Source organism: Helianthus annuus, chromosome 12 (genome assembly GCF_002127325.2).
Source record: "Helianthus annuus cultivar XRQ/B chromosome 12, HanXRQr2.0-SUNRISE, whole genome shotgun sequence".
In the NCBI taxonomy this organism is placed as follows: Eukaryota; Viridiplantae; Streptophyta; class Magnoliopsida; order Asterales; family Asteraceae; genus Helianthus; species Helianthus annuus.
Genome location: NC_035444.2, coordinates 93268717 through 93285676, shown reverse-complemented (window position 1 = coordinate 93285676; position 16960 = coordinate 93268717).

Sequence of the window (16960 nt, the reverse complement as noted above, 5' to 3'; positions counted from 1 at the left end):
GTTTTCTCATTTAAACTAGTTTTCTCATGATCCATCCCGTATAACAATAATAAGCCAAATAAAACCTTAGTTCTGGTATTCCTTTATACGTTTTCTCACTTTCTCAACCGCCCCCTCCTTTCTCAACCGCCCCCTCCTCACGAACTCACAAAGCAACGAAGTGTTATCATCAAAGATCCATACGATTCGAAGTGAATGAAGGGTTTCCATCGAAGATCGAGACGATTCGAAGTGAACGAAGGTTGATGTGATAAACTGGGTGGGTAGCTGCAGAGTGAATTACATTGGAAGGATAGAGTTTTGAGTTCAAGTTTTATGGCAGTGACATGTTTTGAGTAATCATAGCTGCTTCCATTTCTATCCCATGTGCAGAAATCGCTGAAGTGAAATTGGTGAGAAGTTAACAAAGTTCTAGAGAATTATTTTTATTTGCTTTTCTTTTTATGAACATTGTATATTTCATTTGCTGTATCTGGGATAAAAAATGATGATTGGTGAACTTTTGTTTTGAAATTAGAAATTACGGATGATTGGTGTAGTATTTTATTTTGTAACACTTTTTGCTTTTAGATTTTCGGATATCCGTTTAACTATCCGAATCCGTATCCGAAATTTCGGATACGGATTCGGATAGTGAAACTAGCTATCCGAAATTTTCGGATATCCGAATTTTCGTATATCCGGTTTTGAACACCCCTAGTATGCGTGTATAAGGTTATACAAAGCACATATGTTATGGGTTTAGAAGGTTATAGTATTTGCTTTGGAAGCTTGGAAATTTGAGATGTGAAGCTAAACGTTGAAAGTTGAAAATGGGGTAGTTGTAAGTTTAGTATGATAGGACTGTTCAAATAATCGTGACTTGCAACTTGATTGTCAACTTTTATAAATTAACTCACTAAAAACTTAAAATAGATTTGGCTCAAGCTCGCTTGCTCATACAAATTATATCTCTAGTTGATGGTAACTTATTAATATAACAACTCAATCTATTTGGCTTGCAAGCCTATTTCATTAACTCACTCGTATAAAATGACTAAATAAAACATTTCTAACTTTGTATAAACTTGAAAGTTTATTGTTATTCTGAGATGTGTATGATTTTGTTGTCCTAAAGGATTAAAATGACATCGAATTGTATTTTCAAAGAAAAACACTTTTGAGTATTACGTTATTAACTCTTTTGGGCAATGAAAGCATCGGTTATCTGTCGAGACATATAGGCAATGTCCTGCATTTGATTTTTTAATTTGGAAGTTTAAAGAGTTTACGCATGTGGTATTTAAAAAAACAGCTTTGACAAAAATATTATTTTTTTTAACAACAAAAGCCGGACACCCGGGATCATCTTGGTAGATGGATCACCCTTAAGCCCAATGAACGGAACGTGGTGACCCGACTCACCAGTACAAGGGGAAACCCATAGTTGGAAAAACCTCTTGGCTCAACCCGGAGGAAATTGCCTCATACGAGACTCGAACCCACAACCTCCCTTGGGGCAAGCCCTTTGGTAATATTACTTTTCTTTAACGGGTAATTTTTCAGAGATTTTAAAATGTTTTTGTTGGAAAAATAGGTGAAAATAGCATTTTCAAAAATATAGGAAAATGAGTTTTTCGTATTTTGGACTAGAAAAAAATATAATAAAATGAGCGGGTTTTATGTATTTAATTGTGGGTTTGTGTTCTATGTTGGAAGAGCTTCGCAACGAACTAAACCACGTCCAAAACGGAGCTAAGATGAATGAGATATCGATGCTCAAAGTTGGGTGTTTGGAACATTCAATGCTGAAACTAAAGGGAAAGTAGCACCTTGTCCCACATAGGAGGAGAGATGGAACTTAAATGGGTATTTAAGGTGGAACTCTCCATCCTTATTGTTTCATGGAAGCACACACTAGTGTCCTCGCGAAGGGTGCGGACCTAACTCGCACACGCTCGCGCGCGCGCGGGGGGCGTGGGCAATGTGGCGCTTTGATGGCGCACCAGAGTGAGTCAATACGGCGCGACTGTGTGACGCGCACGTATAGGCTCACAGGTGACGTGGCGCACGCGCGCATGGACTTGAGCCAAGAGGATGCACCGCGCATGGTGACGTGGCGCATGCGCGCATGGCCAGTGAGCCAAGAGGACACACCGCGCATGGGCGTGCAGACCTGGGCGCGAGCGCATTAGGGTGACTTGCGCGCGCGCGCAGAAGCTTACAACATTGAATGACAGTGCAGTTTCAGTCCAGCTTTGTAACTGACGAGTTAATAGGCTTTGACTGAGAATTAAATGACGTATTAAATTGCATTGAAGACGTTTAATGCAATTTAAACCTCTCATTTAATTCGTTTTTTGGCTGTTTCACACCGGGAGCTGTATAAATACAGCTCCATACCTTGTTGAAGGACACACCAACGAATACCAGCTACACAACAGCAATCTCAACTTTCTCTCTAGAATTTTCTTGCAGCTTTCAAGGTAACCTTCGGGTTGTAGGTGAATTCCGGCAGTACTTCTGCTCCGGCTGTTGTACCCTGGGAAACAAAACGAGTACTCCTGGGAGACTCGGAATTTGTTTTAAGGGAAGCGTGTGTTCACGTGCCTCAGCCACTCTGCTTCTACTCCATTTCTTGTATTTGCTTTTTCAGTTGTAATAGTATTGCTTATTTTTCTGCTTTCTTTGTATTGTAATCAGTAATAAAATTTGTTTATTTTTATTTACTTACGCGAACGGTTCCTACAGTTTTAAAACAAATTTTTAAAACCGTTCGTGTAATCAAAACCATTCTGTTTCACTCAGTTTGTGTTTTAAAAACAGATTTTTTTTTAGTTTTCATCTTCAAAGGAGCGACTTTGGTTGAAAACTATTTTGGTTACATTCGAACTTGTCCAAAAATTTGCTAAAACTTTCTGATTTGGTCTTCAAAGTTGGACTTAGAAGCCAATCAGTAAGTTCTAATTATTAAAGATTTTCTGTTTTGGTCTTCAAAGTTGGACTTAGAAGCCTAAACAGTAAATTTGTGGTAAAATTAAAATTTAATTGTTTACGTCTGGTTTTTTGCGTAAATCAGAATTTTTTAACTAAACTTTTAAAATTTTAATTTTTCAGCATGACGAACGATAATGTCAACGTTAACAACACCACAAATGTTGTGACGGGAACCCTCTTGAATGCCACCACTGTGGGAGCGTCCACAGTGGCCAATCACGCTGAAAGACCCGAGAAGTTCTCGGGTCTACACTTTAAGAGGTGGCAGCAGAAGATGTTCTTCTACCTGACCACCATGAACCTTGCGAGGTTCTTAACAGAAACCGCTCCCCAACCTGTGGAAGGGGAGACCGACGCACAAAGACAGTGCGCGGTAGATGCGTGGAAGCATTCGGATTTCATATGTCGTGGCTATGTGTTAAACGGCCTGTCAGATGCGTTGTATAATGTGTACTACAACGTCAAGACTTCCAAAGAGCTTTGGGATGCCTTGGACAAGAAGTACAAAACAGAGGATGCTGGCACAAAGAAATTTGTGGTAGCCCGTTTTTTGGATTTCAAAATGGTTGATTCTAAAACAGTTATGAATCAAGTCCAAGAATTCCAAATTATACTTCATGACATCTCTGTAGAAGGCATGACACTTAGCGAGACATTCCAAGTGGCAGCGATGATTGAAAAGTTACCTCCTAGTTGGGTTGATTTTAAGAATTATCTTAAACACAAACAAAAGGAGATGACTATAGAGGATCTTATTGTTCGTCTTCGGATTGAAGAGGACAATAGAATTGCCCTAAAAGGCAGCCTTGCGCAGACTAGTGCTAGCGCAAATTTGGTTGAGCATGGGCAATCCTCTAAGGGTGCGAAGGGCAAGGGGAAAAAGGACAAAGGGAAAGCAAAGGCTAGCAACCTTGGACCGAAGAAAGGGGTTGTGAAAAAGAAACCTCAGACGTTCCAAGGGACTTGTTACAACTGTGACGAGCCGGGGCATCGGGCTAACCAATGCAAGAAACCAAAGCGTGAGTGTACGCACATGGTGGATGAAGACGGAATGCCTTTGGTGGCAATGATTTCCGACAAAAGCGCAATGATGGATGAGGTCAATACTGTGACCAACACTCCAAAAGGATGGTGGGTTGATACGGGCGCGACCCGTCACGTTTGCGCAGACAAAACCCTCTTTACCACCTTCAAGGCGCTTTCTGGAGAAGAGAAGCTGTATATGGGAAATGCAGCCACCGCTGATATCATGGGTGAAGGAACGGTGATCTTGAAGTGGACTTCAGGGAAGGAGCTCACTCTAAGCAACGTGTTGTATGTCCCGGACTTGCGCAAGAATCTAGTCTCGGGATGGTTGCTTAACAAGTTTGGATTTCGTTTAGTTTTTGAGAGCGATCAATTTGTACTAACTAAACGAGGAATGTATGTAGGCAAGGGCTATGCCCAAAATGGTATGTTCAAATTGAATGTAATGGCTGTCAAAAACATGAATAAAATTGCTACTACTTCTACCTATATGCTAGAGTTTTCAGATTCGAATAAATGGCATGGTAGATTAGGTCACGTCAATTTTAATTCAATACGCCGTTTAATCAATTTAAATTGTATACCAACATTCCATATTGATTCACACTATAAATGTGAAACATGCGTTGAATCCAAACTTACAAGAACATCATCGAAATCGGTTGAACGAATAACCGAACCCCTTGATTTAATTCACACCGATATTTGTGATTTAAAAACGGTACCCGCAAGAGGTAGAAATAAGTACTTCATCACGTTTATTGAAGCAATAAGTAAATTTATCTTGTATAAAAATGAAGATGAGAATCAACTTCAAAAGAAGATAAAAGCTTTGCGAAGCGACCGAGGAGGCGAATATGTTGCACCTTTTGCCGATTTATGCGCAAAAAGTGGCATTATACATGAGTGTACACCTCCTTATTCTCCACAATCAAATGGCATGGCGGAACGAAAGAACCGCACATTGAAAGAAATGATGAACGCCATGTTGATAAGTTCTGGGGTGAGCCAGGAAATGTGGGGGGAAGCCATTCTCTCGGCTAATTATCTTTTGAACAAGATACCACTCAAAAAGAGAGACGAAACTCCATATGAGTTATGGAAAAGGAAGAAGCCTTCATACAAATACTTGAAAGTGTGGGGGTGCCTAGCAAAGGTGATTGTACCACCTCCTAAGGCTCTTAGGATAGGACCCAAAACTGTTGATTGCATATTCATTGGGTATGCACATCAAAGTAGTGCACATCGCTTTCTTGTACATGAGTCCAAGAATCTTGATGTACACGTAAACACTATCATGGAGGTGAATCCTAACGTTGTGTCTTACTTTGAAAATGTGTTTCCTTTGAGAAGACAAACACATGCAACGTCATCAACACCTACTTTTGAAGTAGGTGAAAGCTCTTCTACACCAGTTGAGGAGGTAGTTCATGATAAGACACATGAACAACCTGAGGTTGAAGAAAGTGATCGCAGGCGAAGCAAAAGGCCAAGGGTTGAAAAATCCTTCGGTCCAGACTTCGTTAGCTATATGGTTGAGGGCGAGCCCAATACATATCGCGAAGCGGTTTCCTCTTCAGAAAGACCTCAATGGAAAGAAGCAATAAGGGAGTTATATACTTCCTAGTCCATTCCTCTTCAGAAAGTCCTCTTCAGAAAGACCTAATGTAACGCCCTGCTTCTACGTACTTTCCATAATTAGAAAGCTCGCCTTGTAATGTTATTTTTGGAAATCTTGTATTATTATAGTCGTCTTCTCGTTGTAAAATCCGAGACTTGGATCATAAATAAAATTCGTATTTCTTTAAATTCACCATCTACATATTCATGTTCATACGTTCGAATTCATTGTACATCGAATCCTTATTTGTAATTCATACTTATACGATACTTATTCACGATGCATGTCCATGCTTGTCCTTAAATTGTTGATACCTAAAAACCCCTAATAATATGCTTATTTATACAACGGTTAATCATCTAATATGTGACATATACTTGTCACTTACAAACATGTTACATACTTGTACATTACACTTTTTACCTAGTTAAATCATGTTTTATTTCATATTTCACCTTGTTACAAGTTAGGGGAAACATTGTTGCATATTATTACACAACTTAACTAACAAAATTACTCATTATAATGTTTTAGAAAAATAAAAAAAATAAAGAGATATGGCAGCCCAAATTCAGCAAAATTCAGCCCCATATAGTTGGGTTTTGTGGGCTAGTTTCAAGGTGTAACCCCTTCTAAACACTTCCAAAGCCCAACCCATTGAAACCCTAATCCTTCCCCCTATAAATACCACTTATAACCAGCCTCTCTACCACTTTTGCAACACTAAAAACTCTCAAAACATCCTCCAAACCGTAGCTGAAAGCAAAGGTTCGAGCAGATTGACACCCCTTCACGAAAATGAGCATAACTCACTCATTTCTTAACGAAATCACTTGATTCTTTTTCCTACTTACTTGGATAATCATGGGGTTCGATTCCTAGACTTCTCCTTGGGGAAATCAGACCTGGAAATGCCCCGAAATCATCCATAAACTTTTTGTTTGTTTTTATGTTCATCAAAAACTTGTTTATACCTATGTAACTTGTGTTCAACACATCTCATACCTATGTCCTAATGCTTACAACTTATCCCATGGTTGGTTAAGCTTAAAAACAAGGTTGAGACATTTAAAATCAGAGGATTAAACCTCATAAACTTGGTGTTTTGTCTAGGGTTTCAACCCACAAATCATGTCAAACATAGCCTTTGATACATGAGTGATTAGGGAACAACTTGGGTTGTCCTACATACAATCCTCACGTGATTTGATGATTTCTCTATAGTTAGGTTGTTTATGTTATTGTGCAAATCCTAGTTCGTGACCCTCCTTGGTTGTTGTTACACCAAGTGAAGTGGTGAACATTCAAGGGGTTCCTAAATGGAAGCATGTCCTTCCTACCCCATACATGACATCTATGATAACACGAGGTGCCTAAATGAAGATTCTAATCTTCTACCTCCTACTTGAATTATTGGACTAAATAATATGTAGTACTTAACCTAGATATATATATACACTCATTCGAACCTTTGATGTTGAACTCATGTTTATATGTTAAAGTAGTAGAACATCACCTAAGACCTAAACCTTGTTGTGATTCTTATGGGTGTTCAACTCATGAAAACATTATCATAACCCTTGTGGTTACCAAGTGTCATACAAGTGTTAAGTGTTGAAGATGATTATTTTCACATACTATTCACATATCTTACTTTTTATGTTGTTTTGAATACCGAATCTCGACTCTAAGCATACTTGAACTTTAACCCTACACATTCAATCTTCCAACCTCATCAACTCGTCAATAATTGGATAATTGGAAAGCATATGCAAACTTTGTGAGTATACTCGTATTTCCCCTTTTTACTTTTACCACTTTTGGGGTGTAACATGTTTATCTATCAACAAACTTACACATGAATATTTTGCTTAAACAAATGAACATTCCTATAACACGCTTGTATACGTGATGGCTTGATGCTTTAAACTTGGATTTATCTTATGTGTTGAATTTATCATTAACTTCGTACGAGCCAAACCGTGACATATGTAGCGCTATAGGATTAACGACCCGCCCCTTTATCTCGGTTATGTCATGAGCATATTGCGTTTCCTTGGTTTGATATGTTAGACACATACCATATTTAAAGGCTTATCTTGAATCACATGCTTGCTATGAGGAATTGTTCAAAACTTATCTTTTGCTATGTACGTATCAAACTTGTATACTCGCCTTTGCTTTTGCATTGAACTTTATTTTAACATGTTACAGGTGGATGTTGACTATGCATGGAATCTAGTAGGATGCTTAGATACCCACTTAGAAAGAATTGTATTCGTATTGTATCATTTTATTATTCATGTTGTTGTACTTTGTTTCAAAACCTTGTACTTGATTCTTTAGAAATGAAATGAAATGATTATTTAAATACTTGTCACAATTATTAGCGTTATGATGTCTCGAGCAATCTTCACACTTCGTCTCATCCCGATGTTTCCGCCATTGGTTGGGGTGTGACAGATTGGTATCAGAGCCATAACTATAGGGAATTAGGAAAAGTAGGAATGCTTTAGCCTAGTCTATAGTTTTAGAGCTTTATTCTTATGTTTTGCTTGAAACTACTTGCATGCTACCTTATTTGTTCTTATTTATTCCTTTTTTATCTTTTAAGCATATATGTCGCTTATGTGTTAACACTTGGCATGCTATATTTGCTTTATTATGTGCTAATACATGTTTTATTGTCCCATTCATTATGTGCTATTCTTAATATGCTTCATTGTGCGTTTAAATTTGTTTGTTTATTCCTTTAACATACTCTTTCCCTCATGCATTTTACTCGACTATTCTAAATCCGTAAACAATCGCATTATACAAATGAGACGAATTCACCAAAATAGGCGTGAAACCCACAATTTGGTGAACGTCTCTCAATCTATCTATTCTTCTTTTTACATGAGATATCGCCATTAAGCTAGGAGTGAAATCCACATCTTAATGGTAAATCTCAAATTTCAAATTCTAGTGGACCCTTGTCAACATGTCGAAACTAAATTTTGACCCGACGAGTACCAACCACACTTAGGATACGAAATCGTCAAGTTAGGGGTGAAACCCGCACCTTGGCGACTAGTTCCACTCCTTGATATTTTTTTTAATCCCGTCAAGTCTCGAAATTTCGATTGATTTGGGACATGTAGTAACCGGAAGGGTAAATACCATTAACCGACTTGTCGGCGAGAGTATTTTATCTATTAGGCCAAAGCATGCTCCTCAAATTCAAAAGACTTTTCGACCACTTTGGTTAGTCAAAGTTCCGTTTTGGAACCATCCAAATTTTTATCAAACATGTGTTTCTATTATTTATTTATACGATGCAATCTTTCAAACTCGAGTTTACTTTCGATTTCTTTTTTCACACACACAACATATCGAACCTTTTCCATACATTTATATATATGCATGATTTCATATAATTTAAATTCGTATTCCTTGTAACGACGACTGGAGACATATCATTAAGATTGGAGTGATTTCCTTACCTTGACGATTAACTCCACTCCCTTTTTCTTAAAAAAAACGACATCACCAACGAGTTAGAGGTGATTCCCTTACCTAGGTGATCGCTACCAAAACGCCTCTTCAAAATATCTTATTATGCAAACTCGATCATATTTTATACCCAAATTGTTTATCATTATTCAAAATACCCACTCATACCGATTTCAAAATACATTGTTTTATCAAACGTACTTCTTATTCTACAATCTATTTTCACTCAACTCATATACACGAGATTCTTAATCATGTCTTAAAACGTCTTATTACTCGAACTCCAAAACCTTACGAAATGCTACCTATCAAGTAACTCGGTCCAACGAAACTCTTGCCCATGAACTTCATATTTGACTTAATCACTAAAACTTGCTCACATTATATCGTCATACTAGAGACTTCCATTCTTAATTGAAACCAAACCAACCTTTCTCAATTACTTATAGGATCTTATAGATATTATGAGATCGTTTTACCAAAGAATATTTCCAACATCAACGAACCATTTGTCAAAACCCTTTAAAATGAACACTAAGACCTTTAATAAATCCTTTTTCCAAGGATCAACGTATTCACAAAAACTCCAAAATTTCTTGTTTTGATGAAACGAACTTACTTTTTCGAAGACCTTTTCCTACACCTATTTTCCAAAACATGTGGGCAAGAAGACTTCATGGGGACCAACCATCTTCGGATTTCGTAAACTCTTTTAAAACAAAGGTAGCATTTCCATTCATTACAAAATACGATATGCATGACCAATAAGTACTTTATATCCTCTTACATATGCAAACTATATTCTACCTTTTTAAACCAAGCCCAATCTAAATTTGACTCAATAAACTCAACGTTTCGTTTAAACAACTATACATGCATGTCATCATACACGTTTTGTCGCTTCATCGCAACAATTCACTTATATCGTTCGTATCTACATACTCAACCTTTTGAGCACTCTTACATACGTAACTTTGTTATGTTTCAATTAATACTATATACGTAATCAATAGTATTTGTACTCACCCTCTCACTCATATTCATAACAACACATTTTATGCTTATACTTGTAATCGTATTCATACTTGTACTCATACGTTTTATGATTTTAATTATACTTATATGTTTCATGCTTACACGTATACTCATACTACGCGTACGTTTGATACCCATACTTACGTGTATATTCATACTTAAACTTATACTTATGCTCATAATTTTGCTTATACTCATGATTCATACATTCGTACCTATACGCGAGCGTAACCTGAGAGATTCGCTTGCGTGGGTCCCACACATACTTAAACATGGACTTGCTTATATACCATATTCTTGTACGTACACATTCTAAACTTTTTATGTATACCCCGATTCATACACAACTAGTACAAGCTATGCGGATCATGCGACGATCAAGATAATCGCGGGTGCACACGGGATTATAGTGATTGGCTCATGAAAAACCATAGAGTGTACTACTGTGTATGGTAAGACACGGAACGTAACATGACATCGAACACGAAACGGACGTAATGTGGTCAAAACATGGTGGATACGCCGCTGGTACTTCCTATACATAAGTGTTTTCATCATGTTACCAAACTTTCGTAAGACGTGCCATGAGAAAATCAGTGTTTTGCAGAACTTTTAGACCTAATTCAAACTTTAAACAACTCACAAACGCGCTATATCCGATTATCCATGACGAGACTTCATTCTTAGCACGCTACTTTGTCTATCCAATACATATGCCATTCTTATACTTGCATTCGTTTATTAAGAGTCAATCGTTCAATTCCATATACGCAACTATACTTTTCCAATTATGTTTGGTACCTCAAATCATTTTAGACAAACGAACTCCTTTGCAAACCTATCTTGTCATCCTTCAAAATTTCATACTTTTTACGTTTCAAATTTTTCAAGTCTCAATTCTTAATAGTCACCTTTTGCCAAAACTCTTTCAAGTCTTCCTCTTAAATAAATTTCGGGACGAAATTTCCTAAAGGAGGGGAGACTGTAACGCCCTGCTTCTACGTACTTTCCATAATTAGAAAGCTCGCCTTGTAATGTTATTTTTGGAAATCTTGTATTATTATAGTCGTCTTCTCGTTGTAAAATCCGAGACTTGGATCATAAATAAAATTCGTATTTCTTTAAATTCACCATCTACATATTCATGTTCATACGTTCGAATTCATTGTACATCGAATCCTTATTTGTAATTCATACTTATACGATACTTATTCACGATGCATGTCCATGCTTGTCCTTAAATTGTTGATACCTAAAAACCCCTAATAATATGCTTATTTATACAACGGTTAATCATCTAATATGTGACATATACTTGTCACTTACAAACATGTTACATACTTGTACATTACACTTTTTACCTAGTTAAATCATGTTTTATTTCATATTTCACCTTGTTACAAGTTAGGGGAAACATTGTTGCATATTATTACACAACTTAACTAACAAAATTACTCATTATAATGTTTTAAAAAAATAAAAAAAATAAAGAGATATGGCAGCCCCAATTCAGCAAAATTCAGCCCCATATAGTTGGGTTTTGTGGGCTAGTTTCAAGGTGTAACCCCTTCTAAGCACTTCCAAAGCCCAACCCATTGAAACCCTAATCCTTCCCCCTATAAATACCACTTATAACCAGCCTCTCTACCACTTTTGCAACACTAAAAACTCTCAAAACATCCTCCAAACCGTAGCTGAAAGCAAAGGTTCGAGCAGATTGACACCCCTTCACGAAAATGAGCATAACTCACTCATTTCTTAACGAAATCACTTGATTCTTTTTCCTACTTACTTGGATAATCATGGGGTTCGATTCCTAGACTTCTCCTTGGGGAAATCAGACCTGGAAATGCCCCGAAATCATCCATAAACTTTCTGTTTGTTTTTATGTTCATCAAAAACTTGTTTATACCTATGTAACTTGTGTTCAACACATCTCATACCTATGTCCTAATGCTTACAACTTATCCCATGGTTGGTTAAGCTTAAAAACAAGGTTGAGACATTTAAAATCAAAGGATTAAACCTCATAAACTTGGTGTTTTGTCTAGGGTTTCAACCCACAAATCATGTCAAACATAGCCTTTGATACATGAGTGATTAGGGAACAACTTGGGTTGTCCTACATACAATCCTCACGTGATTTGATGATTTCTCTATAGTTAGGTTGTTTATGTTATTGTGCAAATCCTAGTTCGTGACCCTCCTTGGTTGTTGTTACACCAAGTGAAGTGGTGAACATTCAAGGGGTTCCTAAATGGAAGCATGTCCTTCCTACCCCATACATGACATCTATGATAACACGAGGTGCCTAAATGAAGATTCTAATCTTCTACCTCCTACTTGAATTATTGGACTAAATAATATGTAGTACTTAACCTAGATATATATATACACTCATTCGAACCTTTGATGTTGAACTCATGTTTATATGTTAAAGTAGTAGAACATCACCTAAGACCTAAACCTTGTTGTGATTCTTATGGGTGTTCAACTCATGAAAACATTATCATAATCCTTGTGGTTACCAAGTGTCATACAAGTGTTAAGTGTTGAAGATGATTATTTTCACATGCTATTCACATATCTTACTTTTTATGTTTTGAATACCGAATCTCGACTCTAAGCATACTTGAACTTTAACCCTACACATTCAATCTTCCAACCTCATCAACTCGTCAATAATTGGATAATTGGAAAGCATATGCAAACTTTGTGAGTATACTCGTATTTCCCCTTTTTACTTTTACCACTTTTGGGGTGTAACATGTTTATCTATCAACAAACTTACACATGAATATTTTTCTTAAACAAATGAACATTCCTATAACACGCTTGTATACGTGATGGCTTGATGCTTTAAACTTGGATTTATCTTATGTGTTGAATTTATCATTAACTTCGTACGAGTCAAACCGTGACATATGTAGCGCTATAGGATTAACGACCCGCCCCTTTATCTCGGTTATGTCATGAGCATATTGCGTTTCCTTGGTTTGATATGTTAGACACATACCATATTTAAAAGCTTATCTTGAATCACATGCTTGCTATGAGGAATTGTTCAAAACTTATCTTTTGCTATGTACGTATCAAACTTGTATACTCGCCTTTGCTTTTGCATTGAATTTTATTTTAACATGTTACAGGTGGATGTTGACGATGCATGGAATCTAGTAGGATGCTTAGATACCCACTTAGAAAGAATTGTATTCGTATTGTATCATTTTATTATTCATGTTGTTGTACTTTGTTTCAAAACCTTGTACTTGATTCTTTAGAAATGAAATGAAAATGATTATTTAAATACTTGTCACAATTATTAGCGTTATGATGTCTCGAGCAATCTTCACACTTCGTCTCATCCCGATGTTTCCGCCATTGGTTGGGGTGTGACACCTAACTTAGTTGACTGGAGATCCCAAGATCTAAGTTCAATAGGACAACTTAATCATATTACCAAAACGGTCACTGTGGGGGAGTACCCCAAACAACATAAAAGGGAGTTATATACTTCCTAGTCCATTCCAATCAGTGACATTGAAGTGAGGCTAAGCATATTAAGGTTAACGATTTCGGGAAATCAAATACCATGATGCTTTTAATGATTCATGGGAATCACCTATGTCAGAGAGAAGTGGGGTCGCCTCAAATGGATTTGTGGGGTGCGCAAATCCTAGAGCTCTCGCAGAACCAGGCTAGTGTTCCAGGACCATAATAGGAGACGACAATGAGGAGTTGGCCAAACCAGGGAGAGTATTGTGTGAAGTGTATTGCCGTTTACACAAATGGGGGTATGTTCAAGGACATCGCGTCTACACACCGCTAGTAAGCTAAGTGCGCGTCACAAAAGAAGGTTCAAAGGCTTCAACCTACCTATCTTGCAATACTCAACTGTCGAAGTTTATTGTTGAGAAGTGTAAGGAAAAGATCCATTTCCATACATGTGGGGATTGTTGGAAATTTGATGAAAATAGCATTTTTCATGTGGGGGATTGTTGGAAAAATAGGTGAAAATAGCATTTTCACAAATATAGGAAAATGATTTTTCCTATTTTGGACTAGAAATAAATATAATAAAATGAGCGGGTTTTATGTGTTTATTTGTGGGTTTGTGTTCTATGTTGGAAGAGCTTCGCAACGAACTAAACCACGTCTAACACGGAGCTAAGATGAATGGGATATTGATGCTCAAAGTTGGGTGTTTGGAACATTCAATGCTGAAACTAAAGGGAAAGTAGCACCTTGTCCCACATAGGAGGAGAGATGGAATTTAAATGGGTATTTAAGGTGGAACTCTCCATCCTTATTGTTTCATGGAAGCACACACTAGTGTCCTCGCGAAGGGTGCGGAGCACCCTAACTCGCACTCGCACTCGCACACACTCGCGCGCGCGCGTGGCGTGGGCGATGTGGCGCTTTGATGGCGCACTTTGCACTTCGCACGCTCGCATCGCAGAGAGCCGCCTTTTTATTTTTGACCGCGTGCGCGTGGTAGAGCACAAGGGTTGCAAGGACCAAGTGGTAGGTGATGCGACGCATGACGTGGCAGTTATGCGCATGCGCGCGTGAGTACACATGGCACGGAGGCGTGCGGTTGCGCGCATGGTGCATGGGTCCTGCTGTGTCGTGCGCGGCGCACCAGAGTGAGTCAATACGGCGCGACTGTGTGGCGCGCACGTATAGGCTCACAGGTGACGTGGCGCACGCGCGCATGGATTTGAGCCAAGAGGACGCACCGCGCATGGTGACGTGGCGCATGCGCGCATGGCCAGGGAGCTAAGAGGACACACCGCGCATGGGCGTCCAGACCTGGGCGCGCGCGCACTAGGGTGACTTGCGCGCGCGCGCGCAGAAGATTCCAAGCATTGAATGACAGTGCAGTTTCAGTCCAGCTTTGTAACTGACGAGTTAATAGGCTTTGACTGAGAATTAAATGACGTATTAAATTGCATTGAAGACGTTTAATGCAATTTAAACCTCTCATTTAATTCGTTTTTTGGCTGTTTCACACCGGGAGCTGTATAAATACAACTCCATACCTTGTTGAAGGACACACCAACGAATACCAGCTACACAACAGCAATATCAACTTTCTCTCTAGAATTTTCTTGCAGCTTTCAAGGTAACCTTCGGGTTGTAGGCGAATTCCGGCAGTACTTCTGCTCCGGCTGTTGTACCCTGGGAAACAAAACGAGTACTCCTGGGAGACTCGGAATTTGTTTTAAGGGAAGCGTGTGTTCACGTGCCTCAGCCACTCTGCTTCTACTCCATTTCTTGTATTTGCTTTTTCAGTTGTAATAGTATTGCTTATTTTTCTGCTTTCTTTGTATTGTAATCAGTAATAAAATTTGTTTATTTTTATTTACTTACGCGAATGGTTCCTACAGTTTTAAAAACTAAAAAAACTAGTAAATTGCTGCTCCCAACTTAAACTCCAACAACAAAATTTGGAAGCGAATTCACTAAAGAGACTACTATCAGTGAGTTTAAAAACATTAGTGGATGTGGGTCTTGAAATTTGAATACCAATTCAAGTCACTACATGCAATCATGTCCATCTTGAATGCGAAGGTTGTGATGGTTAGTAAATTTGATTTTGCCTAAAAACCAAATCTTTAATGGCATCAACAATTGTGTTGATCTGGACAAGGGTTTGATGATATATATTTTTTAATTATTTTTCCCAATGAGCAGAATCCAACCAAACACTATTTAATAAGTTCACATTATAAATTAAGAGTAAACGTGAAGTGGTTTGCTGATTTTAACACTTTCAGTCCAGTAATTTAAAAATGTAATTATTATCCATTAGTTTGCTGATTTTGACAGTTTCAGTCTATACCACTATTAGTGGTGTGGACTGAACCTGTTAAAATGAGCAAACTAATGGATTGAAACTTTTAAAATCAGCAAACTAATGGACTGAAACTTTTTAACTCAGCAAACTAATGGATGATAACTGCAATTTTTAAACTATTGGACTTAGAGTGTTAAAATCAGCAACCCACATGAATGAAAATTGTGGTTTACTCTAAATTAATTAATATTTGCATTTTCATTTGCATTTGCATTTATAAAGTGTACAATTAAGCGTTCTATACCATTACAGGGGCGGATCTAGTGTATAACAAGGGGTAATGGCCGCTACCCCTTGGCGCTCCGGCGGTAGTGTAAAATTAGTGTAAATTTTGGAAAAATTTGACGTTTTTTCTATTTCGTTACCGCTTATTTATAAAACGTTACCGCTTGGCGCGAATCCTAGATCCGCCACAAATCAAAGAACTTTTAGGAACAGATATATCCGCCAATAAGATTGTTGGAAAGCGGACATGGATCACTGACAACCCAATCACCGACTAATGTTGTCCAAATCACTCGCCGCTCGCTAAAAAAATACTTGTTCAATTTCCCGCTTGGTTGTAAACGAGTCGATCGGCTTGGTTCGGTTTGTAAACGAGCCAAGCACGAGCAAAGGTCCACTCGTCTCGGTTCGGCTCAAATTATTTTTTATTGGCTACAAAGTCTATTTTTCCTACGAAGTGTAGGAAGTGTTCTAAGGGTGACATGTGGTATTTAGAGATTTTATATTAAAGGGCATAAAGGTAATTGAATAATTAACTTATTTATGGAAGATTTATTTCTTAAACAAAATAAAGAGATTTTTAAGGAAACAACATATCTTTTATGAATTCAAAATTGTCAGTTACTTATAATACAAAGAACGTATAGAGTCCAAATTAACATGACATGCGATCACTCATGAACAAATTCTTGACGTTGTGTTTTAGCAATTATTAGTTTATT